Raw genomic sequence first — 17,298 nt, 5'->3', positions numbered from 1 at the left:
TACTCCAAAATACTAAAAAACACAACTCTACAGCACATTGCTTGTTTTAAGATTTGATGGTTCAGATGTTAAATGAAATCAATTAGGAGAATATAAGTGAATAGGCCTATGTATCATACAAGGACATTGATTAAAAAATATAGTTATAAAAATAGCAGAGGTGATAGAAGTATCTTAAGATAATTTACTAATACTATGTTATAAAAAAGTATATTACAAGTAAAGGTCCTAAAAAACATACAGAAGTTGCAAAATTGTGAAAGTGTCTATGTCTTTAGATGTACTAAAAGATCAGTATTACAATTATGTGGCAGCCTATATTATTATTATTATTATTATTATTATTATTATTATATATCAATTTTACATTTTGCAGAATGGCCTTTGTAAGTGTAATAATTTGTTATTGGATCATAAGTACTGATGCATTGACATGTAAGCAGCATGTTAATTGTCATTGCTAATTTTAACTACTTTACATATTTTTAGGCAGTTTAATCTATGATAATATGTAATTTAATGCACTGATCGCATGTTTTAATGCAAAATCTTCATCTGAAAAGTAACTGAAGTATGGGTTATCGTAGCTTTTAAAGATATGTAATGGAGTAAAAATTACATTTCCCTCTGAAATGTAGTGCAGTATGTATATAAATTAACGTTAAATTGAAATGCTCAAGTAAAGTACTTTCTACCACTGAAAAATGTGTAATTTATGTTAATAATTAATTTAAATGAATTCCTACAGCCATTGTGTCATGTTGGTGTTTTATGTTGTAACACTGTAATGCATTACTGTTGAGCTGTGTTCCATTGTGTTGTGATGTACTGAATGTTGCAATTGTATTGTGCCGAGTTGTTTTTATGCACTGTAATACTAGTTTGTCAACTCAACTTTTTTTGGATTGTGTTTGTTGTTTTAGACTTCAAAACTGAGCTGTAAATATATTGCTAATGCACTAATGCTGCAGAGACAGATATACCAGCTGTAAATATAATATGGCTCTGGTTGTCCCAGTAGTGTTCAAATAACTTAACCCTAACACTCTGCAGAGAGGTGTTCTTACAGGCTGTTGTTGTCTGGGCAAGCTGGTGTACTGATTACGCTTTGTCAAATAGTAAAGATTTATTACCATCTTATCAGCCAGTCTAATCCTGAGGTCTTCGCTCAGCCGCGTCCCTAGACAGGTACCTTTAGAAAACAACCTCACAGATGGAGTGGATAAAGTCCAGACCATTGGGTGTCAGTGGGATTGCGGCCCCCAGCAGGAGAGGGCTTCCCTTGGGCAGGGATGAGCCCAGCCTAGGTTGGGGGTTCCAAGCTCCAGAGCTTCAGGGAAACATGAGGGGGCATTGTGTATGTGTGTGTGTGTGTGTGTGTGTGTGTGTGTGTGTGGTGTGTGTGTGTGTGTGTGTGTGTGTGTGTGCGCACTGAGTGTCTGACTGTGCCTAGGCTCGGCTGAGCAAGCAGACACACGTCTTGGCACTCTGAGTGGACACACACAGCGACTGTATCACATCAGAGGGGGCTTTTCCATTCTATGTTGTCACCCAAAAAACGAGGGGAGGAAGAGGAAGTGAACTAATATTATAAAGAATGATGGGTACAAGTCAAGTTTATGATTAATTCTCCTTCTGTAAAACCTATGGATGGTTTCATATGTACGCACCGCTATTCCTGTAATGCCCATCTTCTTTCACTTAGCTCTACTGACACTAGAAACTGCTTTATGTATTGATTTCCTCCAAGGAATGTCTGAAATGCAAATACTGTTGCAGCAGCGCCAAAACAAGACTACAGACTACCAGCAACAGGAAGCGCCACTTCCCACTCATACACGACACTATGAGTGACTGTCCCTCGTTGCCAGCAGACTTACGCTGCTCAAACATGGGATCTCCTTGTGATACATGCATGTATGTACACATAACTAACCATGTAGCAAGACAGAAACACATATTTAGAAATTCAAAACCCACAAACACACCTCCTCTCTGTTGCTGCTGCAGCCAAGAGTCAGATAGGGGTGATCTCCTATGTTTGCATGTACGCAAACACACAGTTAGAAACGCGCATGCAAACAAACATTTAAATCTTCTCTGCAGAAAACCACGGATGACTCAGTTAGACTTAATCCTCGCACAGGCACACAGATGTGATGAAGACCAGTGCTTCTGTGAATGATAGTAAAGCAGAGACAAGTTGATGGCTCAGAAAAGAAACTCATAGAAAAAGTGTGTGAGACAATGGAATGCTTGACAGATCTGGTGGATTACAGGAAGACTGGGGAAGACCTGACAGCCATGCAAACCTCTCAGCAAATGGAATCCGCTTTGTTTATTTCCCAGAGACTTGTCTCCAGGCGTCACAGTATCTACCACGAGAATCTATGGAAATCCCACAATTACATAACTTGCATAATCACGTAGACGAAAAGACAGAGAGCGTATGGTGCTACCTGCACCTGGCAATGCCTGATTAAATTCCACAAAACCATAGAAAATAGATTTTAAAAAAATTATCAGAGGGGGACATGTAGAAGAGTTTTGGGGAGTGGAGACATGAACTGTATACAACAAAAACAGATAGTATCACCAATCCAGCTAGAATAAATGTTTTTAAAAGAGGGGTTAAAGGCAAGACGAGGCAATTTCAGATATGCTGGAGACAGCTATTTAGGAAAAAAAGACAGAGTCCCTTAAGCCTATTACATTTTCAGTCGTCTCCCTCTTCCACTTCTTCTTCTCCACTCATCCTGTCGGCCTTAGGCGGGGATCAGAGCTGGTCAGGGATCTCTGTCTCAAGATTCATAGAGGTTCGCTGAGACACACACAGAAATATGAAGCAGGAGTGTGTAAAAGAGACAAGAATAAATCAAAATGAAGCGGAGTGAAACTTGTGAAAGTAGGGTGTTACAGCAACATGACAAGAAACCAAACAGGGATGGTAGAGAAACTTCTTTATAGCTTTTCAACACATCTGCCCAAACACATGCATTTGCTTGCACAAGTCTTTATTGGAGTTTAAAGCTGCGTCAGACGGCTCTGATCCCAGCTGCTGTCTCTATTGTTGCTGCATTAGAAAAAGAGTGAGATGTTATCTATATTCTGCTTCTTTTTTTTGTCCTGGCTTCATCATGTCATCACTTGTTGTACCCTCAAGCCTCTGCATCAGCTGTTCATGTGCCATTTGTGCCTCTCCTTCTTGCTTCACCCTTTAGAGAATAACCTTTGCTGTTATTGGAAAAGGAGGGTCATAGGGGAGATCAACATTATGATATAATGAAGAGTATAAAAGGGCTTAAAGGGGCTAAATCACTATAATATGTTCCATATTGACTCTAGTTGATCACAGATTGCATTTCAAATAGTTGCCTTTTGTTCACCCAACCTCAGTCATTACCGCTAGCTTAGGCTAGTTAACACTTGGCATTGTTTCATCTACACATGGACAGCTTGTCACCCTGCTGCCCTCTGTCCCTTTATCCTCGGCCTCCTGTGGGCCCTTGGCCCTCTCGCTCATAGCGGCACACTCCGACAAGCTGCTCCTTCTCTGGCACCACAAAGAAATGTCTCCCGGCCTCTATTCACACCCATTCATCTGAATACAGGTGGTCGCCCTATTCAAACATAGGGAAGCACACTTCTGCTTAATAGCGCTCCATGTGTCTAGATTTAGTCCGGTTGGGGGGCAAATAGTGATTCTTGCAACAACAAATTTGTTATGAGATGGTGTGTCTGCCCTGAGCATCTTCTGGAAAGTCATCATAGAGGCTGAGCTGTTTCCTTTGTAAGCTAACAGGGCATCAAAAACAAGCCAAGGACCCGCATACAAACAGAATAAAACAATGTTGCATGTGTGTGTGTCAGTAGGGGGTAAATGAGCCTCCTCCCTCCCTCCTGGACTAACACTGTCTCACTATTCAGACTGCAGGAATCATTAACTCGCCCAGTCAACAGACACACTTCACTCGTTCCCTCCCGACGCTATGTCCCCCTCTCTGTCTCCCAGGGACTCTCACTCCCATACCCACACACACACAAAAGCACAAACAAACCCCAGTGAAATATTTCACCATGCTACTCATCCTGCATTGCCTCTGCCATCATTCGTCATACTGTATCTCCTTGTCTGTCTCCCTGCCTGTTCTTTCGGCTCATCTGTTGTCTCTGCTGTCTTTCCTTCCTTCCCTTTCTTCTGTTCATCTGTTCAGTTATTTCCACAGAGCCTTCATCAGCCCTTGGCCAGAATGTGCTGGGTACATCTCTCCCTGATTACTTTACTTTCTCTTGTTTTCTTTTTACATAGAAAAACAAGAGAATGTCAGTCTTTACCCTCTTATATGCTCTATTGCTACCTTAGTTTCTACATTCCCCATCTTGGTGTGGTCTGGTTTTGTTTTTTCTCCCCCTTCTCTCACTTTTAATCTTTTCAGCCCCACTACAACTACCTCAGGCAGTACATTTGTTAGAAGAAAATCCATTATCCTCCTCCATCCTCCCACCTTCTGTTCTCTCTCTCTCCATCTCTTTCTGTACCTCTCTCGCTCTCCTCACATGCTCCTAGCCCCAAACCTATATTCATTAACATAGTGTTAATGATCCCAGATGGACTGACATGTACTCTATGGGGGCGAAGTGTAAGTGGCTTCTTCCAAGGGTGTGCGTGGGTGGTTGTATGTGTGCATGCACGGCTGTTGGGTACATGTGTGCACAATTGTGTGTACTTACATGCGTTACTTTGTCTGTATGTGTATGGCCATACATGTTTCATATCAGCATTCGATTAAGAAAAAGCTTACTTCTCTCCCGGCAGTAGAATGCTCTGTTATGATGATATGCATCTCTTTCTTTCAGAAGGCCAACAACAAAATTGATCTGACTGCAGCTAAGGAGAGATGAATGTTCATGAGGAATTAGTTCTGGCTTTCAATATAGAGTGAGACAAACCATGATCCTGCTGTACTTTAATTATCTCATTCTAATTCAAGCTGCTACAGAATGTATAGCAAAGCATAAATGAGTATTTTTTTCTAAGACAATGCAAAGACATGCAGTGAGCAGTGGAATAGTCACGGGCAGGACAGTGTATTGTGTCAACCACAAGTGCATGCAGAAGGTAAACAAAATTGGGACCCACTCATACAACAGCTCCAACAGAGCCTACTAGAGGTCAAAAACTCCACAGAGAGCCTTTAAGAGTGGTATCAATCGTCTCTTTTAACACTCCACAGCAAGGCATCTTTCTCAAATTGAAGTGCTACTCCTTTAGCGGTTTGGCCTTGGCCAGTATAGTTCCTACAAAAGGGAAATCTAAATGCTGCAACATGCAATGATATTTTAGGCAGTAGTATGTTTCCAACTTTGTGACAAGATTTTAGGAAAAGGCCCTCCACATGACAATGCCTCTATGCAGAAAGCAAAGGCCATGAGAAATGGTGTGCAAGACGTCGACTCGCCTTCACAGAGTCCTGACCTTAACCTCATCCAACTCCTCAGGGATGAATTGGAATGCCAACTGCGAGCCTAACCTCAGTGCCTGACTTCACGCATGTTCTTGTTCTTCAGAAAGCAACTAGTACACTGGTACACTAAATACACTGGGTAATGAGACAACGAGAGGAAGGTGACAGAAGGGCCAGGAAACAGGTGGAAAACATCAGGTAATCACAGGGGCGAGCAAACACAGGAAGTAAAACAAAAAGCGAGACAAGACAGAGACCAGACTTCAAAATAAAACAGGAAACAGAACATACAGACACTTAATGGGACAACACAACAAGAACAAGACAAGACCAAATATACCATACAATAAACTCAAGAAAGGTTAAGAACTTAAAACAAGAAAACAGACTACCACAATAAAATAAGACAAAAAAACACCAAACCATGACATGTGTATTGTTTGTGTGAAGTGACCCTCACACTCATAACATGCATGGCATGCTGAATGCATCTATGGATAGGCTCAAAGGATCAACAAGTTAGAGAAGGCAAGAAGTTAATAGCCTGCTGCTAACCAAGTTTAGGTCATGTGGTGCACACTCACACACACATAAACACACACAGTCTGCTAAGGTTACAATGTTACAGGTGCAAGGGCAAAGTGCATGTATGTGTGTCATGGATACGTCAGCATTCTCGAAATGCATACACACATTGCCTGACCCCCTCCAAATATAGTTGACTGCATGCTCACCAGTGGCATAAATCCTAACTTGCACTCAATAAAAGTTTCCTTCCAACTAAACATGCAAAACAACTCAACTTTTAATTTAAATCCTCTGCAAGACGTCTTTTTCTTTTCTTTTCTTTTGTCATTAATCTATCCAAATCAGTCACGTTGTTCTCTCTGCCTCCTGTTCTGTCTTTCTGTTCTTTCTTTGTCTATCATTGGCCTGGTCACGATCATTGCATAATCGCACAGTCGCTTAATTATCAAGAACACTCAGTCTGGCACTTGCCATGTCAGGGTGCTGTCCCTGTTACTTCTACACATAAGCACACCCTACCCAGGAGCACAAATACACACACATGCCCACACACACACACACACGCACACACACCACACACACACACACACACACACACACACACACACACACACACACCACACACACCACCCTAATAAATCATTTTTGTCTTTACTGTTTCCTAAGCACCATCTCTACATCTCTTGTTTTCTCTTGTTGAGCATAAGCTTTGCATCATGCAAATGTGCCACTAGAAAAACACCTGTAGATGTAATTACAACTTCCGATATCATACTGAGCCACTCAGCCACCAATCTAGAGTTATCATGCTCTTCTGTGTACTAAATCTTAAATGCAGTTTTTTGTTGCAGGGTTTTTTTAGTTTCACATCTTCCGTAAAGGATCCCTAAGATCACATTAAGCCAATGTTGATAATGATAAGAGTACAAAGAGGAGTCAGTCAGAGTGGAAGCACAGCTATTATCCTTGAAGAGACGGTCTAATGAGACACTGGAAATTAATTTTGTGAGCCCAGTACATTAATATTTCATCAAAACAGGATATGTATATTTGTTTGTGTGTTTGTGTGTAAACCTCTTGGCAAAGAGTGGTCACCATGGTGATCTCCTAAATCAGGGTATCCTAATGACACAAGTGGGTGGCAGCAATGTCTAGTCCAGCTATCACACCACTACACAAAGGCAAACACACACACACACACACACACACACACACACACCACACACACACACACACACACACACACACACACACAAACATATACACACAGTTTTTCTATAGCGAGTGAGTGAGAACTATGTATTGATTGTGTGTTACAGTAGAAAGATTAACTGGAGGTTAATTCAGCATTTTACAACATGCCTTTATCTTTACAATAAATCCTGCTGGCTATATTAGTTTACACACCGTTAGTGTAGATCTGTGGATGTGGCAACACCACTGCAACAGTCCACCAAGGCAAAGAACATGAGTGATCAGATCAGAATCAGAATCAGAATCAGAATCAGCTTTATTCGCCTGTTATGAGGACACATACGAGGAATTTGTCTTTGGAGCATTCTTACATACTCACACTGTGCTTACACATACATATCAACCAAAACAGAAATATACACACTAATATATACACAATATATACATACTCTAAACAGAAACAATATAGAGGCATGAGTGCAATGAAGAGATCAATACAATTATTTAAATGTGCGTTGTGCAAGGGTACTGGGATAAAATTGTATTATGTTATTATATTACAATATGAACAGTATGAACAGTATGAACATATGAACAGTTCTGAAAAATAGGAAATGAGAATGATGAATAAATAATAAAATATATAATTGAGATGTGAGAGTGGGAATGATGAGTAATACTAAATAAGTGGAATAATACAGGTGCTGTATAGACAGCACCTGTATTATCTGGGCCAAAGCTACTAATGAGGACACAAAGGTAATGTTTCTGGAAATGTTGGCAGTTCAATGACACAAATAGGAATCTTACATTAACACACATATCAGAGTTTTAAGTTGTTTTTTTGTAATAGGCCTACTGTTTGGTTTCATATGTAGTTCTGCTGGGGTAAATTTGAAGAGACACCTAATATGATATAATCCCTTAATGCAACAGAAAAAAAATCTAAGAGCACAATTTACGTAAGAAGTAGGCTAAGAAGGTCTAAGTTAATACAGGAGATTTGCCCAATGTAATGGCCATTTGCAATTGACAGATGGGTAAAGACTGAAAAGCTTTCCTTTGTTTTCTATTTAAATTGTTATGGTGAATTTAGGCATTTGTTATTAACTTGACCTTCCTTGCCCTGTTGGAATCTTTAAGCGATGTTGACGTGGCCTAAGATCTCAGAAAATAATTTGATGAGGGAAATGTTAGCATTAAAACAAATGGATTTGCCTTTAACCAGAGCTGCTACATAACCAACTAAATCTGGCCACGACCATAATCCTTACTCAAGCCCTTATCCTCAATAATAACCCCAAAAATCAGTATGAGGACTCGCCAAAACATCCATATAAACCAAAATGTCATCATTAGATCAATAAGTCCTTACAGGAGCTAAATCAGACAACACATGCACGCATGACGCACAACCACTACGCACGAACGGTCACACACACACACACACACACACACACACACACACACACACACACACACACGGACACATGCACAACATGTTTCTATCACAGTTGATCAGCACAAGGGTCATCTCCACACACACACACACACACACACACACACACACACACACACACACACACACACCACACACACACACACATACACACACACACACACACACACACACACACACACACACACACACACACACACACACACACACACACACACACACAACACACAGGTAGGCATGCTTCACTTGAGTGATTTATGGACGCACAGGCACTGAAATGATCCAAGTTAGCTTAGTGTGGACAGGTTGTGCATCCAGTTTTCTGGTGACAGCAGGTGATGGGTTGAGGGAATGCCAGGTCACATTTTGAAGGTCATTGGAAGAGTTAAAACAAGCAGTGAACGAAAGTTCAGTTGGGGCGGTGATTTCCTCCCAAGCTCTACTAACAGCTAACAGATGGTGTGTTCTACCAGAATGGACTAATGGAATGAAACACCCTTATTCAGTTAGACACACGCACACACGCACACACACACACACACACACACACACACACACATTGATCCTGCAAGGAAAGAGGCTCATGGGAATCTGAAGGATGTTTTTCAGATCCTTCAGTTGCAAAGAAAGGGAGGTTCTTTTGGAGAGGCCTTTTCATCAGGGACTCTACTCATTCAAACACAATGTTCTTTTCTGATGTGGGCTTTTATAGGACTGTCAGAGAGGGAATATGCTTATGATCAAGACGTCTTAGTCACTGTGGCATGATACACAAATAATGTAACTTAAAAAATGAATTTGATGCATCACAATACATTTTGCAGATTACATGCCCCTTGGTTGTACTTAGGTTTGACAAAGATAGTAAGACTGGAAGTGAACTCCAAACTAAATCCCAATTGGATAGGTGCATGAAGGCAAAATGAAAACTTTGTGGTCATATTTGGCTTTGATCACTGCCATCTGCAAAGGGTTGCTTGCCAAACCTGTTATAATTCTTGCAGCGTTTGGAAACATGGAATCACAGAATCTGACAGGTCCTAGATTTGGGTGTAACATTGACCCAAGACTTGAGACAGTGAATGATGACAGTAACATTTTAGGCTTAAGCTCCTTATACTAAGAGAGACTTTAAAGAAAAAGACTTTGTGAACCTCCTCTGGAAGTCTACCTACATTTCTTCCTTCTGAAAACAACCTCTGTATAGTGGAAGCATGTCATGTAACACAGTCCTTCAGCTTGAGGTCAGTCTAGAATATACTAAAAGGGCAGGTCATTAGGTTGCAAAAAGAACAGTCAAGGAATAGTACCGGACAGGATTACTTACCTCCCCAAAGTCTCAATTGTTACTCTGATACGATTAAAACCAATCGCATTACTGTGTGCGCGTCTATGAGGGGATGTGAGGATGTGAGGAGGAGGCCGGTAAGTGGATATAACAGGCTTAAGGTTAAGGGATGTGAGCTTCAAAACACTATGCATCATAGCTGAGAACTCTTAATATTTGTCATCTAGTCTGCACAGCACCTCACTTGTAAAATCTCACATCTTTTGTTGGTTTAACTTCACAGGAGAGAATATAGAGGAAGAGAAATGGAGTATAAGAATGAATCTCATAATGCCACACAGGATTGATTTTAAGGTTGTCTCACTGCATGTGGGACCCCTTCTCTCTTTACTCTTCTCCTTAAATGGAATAAAGGATCTAATCCAATTATTGGGTATTATACTTAAGTGGTCAAACGTCAGTGGCTATGCCTATCACAGGGGATTGTGGGTGATTGTGAATTTATGTGTAAATTAAGCACACTCAACATTGTGTTCTATTGTGAAAACACTGTGGAGTATGTAAGTGCATTGACCTCAATCAGTCAAAGAAAGATGTCAGATATGGAAGTGATTACAGCAAAAACTAGTGATCATTCTTCACTGTAAAAAATAGTCATGTTTACTGTTACCCTGCTTGACCTAAGAGGATTTCCAAATGAGCGACAGGTGCATTTAGCATTCATAGGATCTACCAGGCAACACTGATATGGATTTCAATAAAATGTCAACTTTTGAAAATGATTTGTAATACTGGCATCCACTCTGCACTGTGTATTTTAAGGGGGATGCAAATTTGTTAGAAATAAAAAAGTCGAGCTCTCTCAAGGTTGTCATGTGCTGCGAGTTGTATATGTTTGCTGATAAACGAGTCAACTGTAAACTGTAAACAGATTTTACAGAGACATTTAAAGTGGGATTTATTCATATCTAAAAAGAAAGAGTGAGAAAGAGTGTAGCTTGGCATGTGCAGAACACACTGATATTTGTGTATGTTTAATGTCCATGGTTAGTAAAGAAGTTGCCTGTTTTCTCACTATTCTCAGAAAAGGCCTAATTGCAGTCCTTTACTGTTGTTAGCTCACAGTGGTTCAGGGCTGTACTTATGTGCTCACACTACTCTCCCTTTCTGTTACACACATATGCAAACACACACACACACAGACACACACACACACACACACACGGTCATGGTCACCTCTTTGCTGGCTTCCACTCCATCATGGCTGCACTGGAAAGTATTCCCTGACTACAAACGGCTGCCAACTGGGTGGCCGGTTCAATTCCCTCTCCAGCTGTTTGTCTTGTATGTGGCTGTAAAAGCAGGGCAGAGAAATGGCCAAAGATACGGAATAGGTCAGCTCTGACATGTCTAATTACAGAACAGGACGAAGCAGCGAGAGGGCTTTTAATGCACTGTTCAGACTGGCTGCCATAATTACAATCAGGCTGGATTCAGCCTGGCATAGCGAGGCCCGGTCTATAGGGCCGAGGTGTTAAACCACAGTGGCTCTCATTAGAGGACATGGGCCAATGAGTGCACGCCACACACATGCACTGGTAACAGACACACACACACACACGCACACGCACACGCACACGCACACGCACACACACGCCACACACACACACACACACACACACACACACACACACACACAACACAGACCAGGCACCCTGAGAGGGGTGTGATTTTAAATAGTGTAGTTATGAACGGAGCTAGGAAAGAGCCAATTAAGAGTGCTAGGAAAGAGCCAATTAGGAGTGTGTGATTCTAATTATGCCATTCATTTTACTGCGCCAGAGAGTGCAGGAAATGAGCGGGAGGGCAAATTTTAAAGCAGAAATAAAATGGTGGAAATACGTTAGAGAGGAAATGTTTCCAGTTATACAAGGAAATTGGGAGATTTAAAACATTTAAAAAAAGAGAGGCAGAATCAGAGAGAAAGAGCGAGGAGAAAAGAGAGAGAAGCAAAGAGGGGTAGGGTGAGGGTGGGGGTGGGGGGGTAACCTGATCTCTGTCCTGATAAAGTCAGATTTATTTTAGAGGGTAACCGAAACAGCTCTGTGTCACTACGCAGATCTACAGGGCTAGGGAGAATGCCTGAGTCTGAAATATCGTAGATTGGGTTCAGGAGATGCAAGAGAAAAGAACATGTTAGATTAGAAATAAGTGACACTACAAGCAAGGAAGAGAGCTGTGAACGAAAGACTGAGATCGCCTGCTTACTGGCCAGGAAGGGTTTAGTGAAATCAGAGACAGCCCCAGTTATTGCCCTGCAACGTAAACCAGATGATTGACAGCGAGATAACAAAAAGCTGTAATTACTGCAACTCGGTAGCTAACAAAAACAGAAAGCATGTGTATATCAAAAAATGGGTGATTTCAATTGAAAATGTGAGTTAAATTATAGTTTTTTTTAGGTAAACACCCAATGCATACAAAGTTCTGGATGATAGTGGTCTCTGGGGAGTGGGTGGTCTATTTCTGAGTGGTTGGGTGGGGTGCATGTTCTTTGGGGTTGAGCAATGAGGTGATTGACTCTTGCTGAACTACGTCTGTGTGCTTGTTGGCACTGTCATTGTTTTATTAGGATTGGTGTTGACTTTTCTGCAGAGAATGACATGATTTGTGGACATGTAGCATTCTAAACAAGACCAGCAACCCTTAGATTGTCTGTCTGACCCCCTGAGGACAACAAGGGTGTATATACACATAAAGTGTGTCCAACTTGTCAGTGTCCATCCAAAGATGTTAGCCCGGCCTACATCTTACTGTGTATAGTTTCAGACAGCCAACAGTAGGCTAAGCCCTGCTTATAAACAACATTACAAACACCTATGACAGCTTAAAGGATTCTTGCTCTGTGTCGTTAGTACATTGTTAATACAGCTGTCGGAGAAAATCAAGGCTGTGCATTCACTTATGTGACTTAAGCAGATAGATGGTCAAAGGGCAAACTGTTATTTTGGGTCATTTTCCCAGACATTCAGCCCCGATCCATAAATCCTTATTGCAAGATCCAGTCTGTTAGAGTCTTCCCAAATTAAGGACTGGTTATTACAGTCAAATCTGGATCGGCCTACTTGGTCTCTGCATTTCAGGAGGATCAGACGGATTCAAACAGACACAATGTAATTGACAGATGCTAGAGAGACAGAACAAGTGGAGAGTAAGCCCCCAGTCTCAAATATCTATCAAAAAAGCCACATTTTCTTGTTTCGGTTAAGCCTGAATTGTAAAGAGAAGAAAAGGTAGGAAGAGTTTATGCAGACGGAGAAGGACGGATGTAGGGATGGGAAGTGGAAGGTGGCAGATTGTAATTTGGTCCTGCACCCAGCTGGCCACTCAATTAGGGTTACCTTGACAACAATGGCCACAGCTGGGTGGTATTATGGGATGTAGAATTGGTGATTTACTCATGTAGTACAAGCTGCCAACACACACAAACACTCATGAGCAAACAGTAAAAATGTGCCATTATATATAATATTTCATTCAGGATTAATAGAAGGGAGCAGGTACGTGATTAGTCACATGTTGCATGCTCACACTAACATGAGGTTATTGCCATACTGAGTGCAACGTGTCGGCGTACGTGCATTAGTACATGGCAAGCTCCACATTTGTGAGAACTATTACCTGTGTGTGTGTGTGTGTGTGTGTGTGTGTATGTGTGTGTGTGTGTGTGGTGTGTGTGTGTGTGTGTGTGTGGTGTGTGTGGTGTGGTGTGTGTGTGTGTGTGTGGTGTGTGTGTGTGTGTGTGTGTGTATTTGTGCACACCTTGTTCCAGGACAGATAAGAAAGCTAGAGAGAAAGAGATATAAAACAAGAGAGGGAGAACCTGTAAAGTTGTGCTCGTTATCATAACTCAATAAAACTTTTATCATACAAGTGTACGTGCAAAGTTCACCCCTGTTTCTTGAGAACAGACTTTGAAATTGGATTGTTTTGGCCAAACAGACAATGCAAATGCTAAACTCGGCTCTGAAACCTTTCTTTCTGTGTGTCTGGCTTGAATCCATTTAACTCCTACAGAGACAGGCACAACAACACTCAACAAGGCACACAGGCACTATTGTGCCTTCTCTAAGACCACCATTGTATCTGTGTGTGCATGCATGTGCATCGTTATTGCCGTTTGCACTAGTGTGTATAAGCATGTGGGTTTATGTATGCATGCATGATGGCATGCCAGAATGTCAGAGGGAGCTCATGGACTTTGGGGTCTGTACACTCAAAAACAACACAAGCAATGATCTGATAATGTGAAACAGAGAGAGTATAAAGAAATACAGAGAAAAAAGGGAAGATAAAATAAATCAAACATTTCCCCATTGAATTGATGCCGAGATGGCCTGCCAAAAATGTTAAAAAAGTTATTTTAAAACAGTGCAATCAGAATTTTAACAGTATATTCTTGATAAATATTATTCCCACAATACCATAGCAGAAAAAGCCAGAAACAAATAATAGTAGAAAGGAAGAAAGAAAAGAAAGAACAAACTGGCACGTGGTTCCCCGTGGCCTTTTGTCTTATCACACATTAAATAAGGTGACATCAGCTTGCTGGTGAGGCGGGTAACTGATACTACACTGTTTACATCATCCAAAAACACTACTCCTGTTCACCTCACAAGCTGCTCCGTGTTTCTTTCCACTCCTTTGTGATGCTATGGTGTTATCAGCTTTATTTCAGGCACTAAAACTCAAAACCTTCTGCTGAGCGCTACGGTCTATGATACCCATTTAGTATTACCACTCCAGTATTTTGTACCTGCAAATTGTAGCTTTTTGTTAGACTTTGTTATTGTGTGAATGCTGATTCAGCAGCATGTACAGTATTTTTTTCTAATTCTTCCGTACGGTTTCTGGTTGCCTACTACTTTTTTTCAACTAAAAAAAACATTCACTTCACTAGCATGGACCACGTCACAACCACGTGTTAGTTAAAGATTTAATAAACATTATGAATGTGCAGATAGATAAATTGATGTGGGTGTCGTCTGATGGCTGTTCTGGGAGGATGTATGATGGGTGGAGGAGACTCAGAGTGGGGGTTCTGTCTCAGAAGCAGTTTTCGCCCAAATAGTCTACAAACCCCCAAAAGTGTCAGATTGCGTAGAACTGAATTGTGCGTGGGCTTGAAGGAAATCGTTGAGATTGTTTGTGAATGTAAGATCGGTATGCCTGGGATGAACAGCGGCCTGGGAACTGAATGGTTTGGTCGGAGATGCCCGATCTGGCGGCTGCGCCGATGCGGAAGGAGTGGCTGGAGTAATGTTTGGGTGATATGGCTGAAATGCAGGGAATTCTGTTCAGACATTTCTGAAACCAGAATCAAGTGGCCATTTTGGAATAGTGAAAAGTGGATGTTGTGGAGATGCCTTGGTGGCATAACTGGAGTCGATGTATTTGATTAGTGGCTTGTGGGGTTGAGGTTGGAGCTGAGGTGGAAGACATAAATGGGGAAGGAAACTTCTAAGTGTGAAAATGAGAGAGTTTAAGGTGTTGATGGTGATGTCTGATAGACAAGAAGGAATATAGACGGATAAAGTCGGTGCAAATTCTGAACACCTCAAAAGCTGAAAAAGCGTTGAATGGAATGAGCATGGGTGATGAAATTGCAGATGGACGTAACGTCCAGAGAGGGAAATGGAAGCCGATATGTGGCTTGATGTGCCTTGAAGCAATTCCAGCCAGTTAAGGAGGCTGAGAGAGTGCTGGGCAAGACTGTTGATGATGGCGTCTTGTAAGGCGTAAGAGGTTTCTCAGCTGGTGTGTTAGTGCATCTGCACGCCCCGTCCAAGACAACGCTAACGTGGAAAGAGGGGATGGCAGCGGCAGTGGACGGAAGGTTAGACAAGAAGGAATTTGCTTACAGAACTAAGCAAATGGCAGAATTGAGATGCCAAAGGAGCGCGAATAACAGGCGCTTGGAGCAGAAGAAAGTTTTAATGGGGGTAAGGACAGACCAGTTGAAAAGAAGAAGGCTTATGATCGACGGGTATGATGTCTAAGTCTATCGGAAGCCCTTGTCCGGTAAGCATGAAGATGTAGATGTGACGTGACCAACTTGTCTGAAAGATGTAAGTCTTCTGGTAGATGTGCCAAGAAATCAGAAACGTACCTGATCTTGCAGAGACGGAGCGCGTAGGTTCATGGTAGGAGATAACAAGGCACAGGCGCACTAACTAACATTCTAGTCAATTAAATTAAATTTACATATGGCATCCAGTCATGACAAGTTATCTTGAGACAGAGTAGGTCTAGACTACTCTAATTTACAAGGACTCAACAATTCTAGTAGTTCCCCAAGAGCAAGCAGCACGACAGTAGGAAAAAACTCCATTTTAGGAAGCAACCGCAAACAGACCCAGGCCATTGGGAGGCATTGGGATCTTTGAAATTAATAGTGGCAATAACAGTCACTGTAAAAGATAATAGATCCAAAGTTATTTGCGGTCAAAAGTGCGCTAAAATGAATGGCAGTCAATGATATGCTAACGGCGGGTGACGGCTTACCGTACGTACACACCGCCACCAACTTGAGCGGCAAAAAAGCTCTGGTTGCCCAGCCAAGGACATTTGTTGAAGAGTACGGGGAAGCTTTTTGGCGGTTTGGCCTCTCTGACGCGGCGGCGTTCTCTGTTCAACCGGGAGAAGCTCACGCAGCCACAGCACAGCCAATACACGGACAGTGACACCTTTTATAAACAACATATATGATGACGGAAGTTCTATTATTAATTGGTCGCTGCGGGGTCTGTTAGCAGTTAGCTCGCTCGTTAGCCGCTGAACTGTAGTGGCGTGCAGGCGGAGCAAGCAGCCGCCAGACTAATCGTGCAGGACTTCACTGTGAGCGGACCATTTTCAGGTAACGTTATCTGGTCCCTGTGTACAATCAACGTTATATTATAAACGATCGGTAACCCGGTAAGTTGAAAATTTCAACTTTCCGATTGTATGCTCAACAGGCTCAAAACGCCCAAAACGCAACGCTGACAGATATACCGCTCCTTGCAGCTGAGAGAAGTCAGCTTCTGTTGAAAATGTATGACTTCCTGTAACTGTAGAGTTGGAAGAGCCGGTACAATGCAGTACTGGTGTCATCGAGGTACCGTTGAAGGCGGGCCACGGTCCAGTCTTTGATATCGGGAGGAGATATACGGGAGGAAGGCTGATGACGAGGAGAGGGTAGACGCTGATCCCTGCGGTTCCAATTTCCTGACCTTACAGACTGAGGGAAAGAAGCTTCAGAGCCGCTGGAAGCTGAAGCTGAAGCCGCCGGGAGCCGGGGATCAATGGGCGAAGGAGAGGAGATC

Source organism: Etheostoma spectabile, chromosome 6, assembly GCF_008692095.1.
Source record: "Etheostoma spectabile isolate EspeVRDwgs_2016 chromosome 6, UIUC_Espe_1.0, whole genome shotgun sequence".
NCBI classification, from domain to species: Eukaryota; Metazoa; Chordata; class Actinopteri; order Perciformes; family Percidae; genus Etheostoma; species Etheostoma spectabile.
This window is presented reverse-complemented; position numbering follows the sequence as displayed.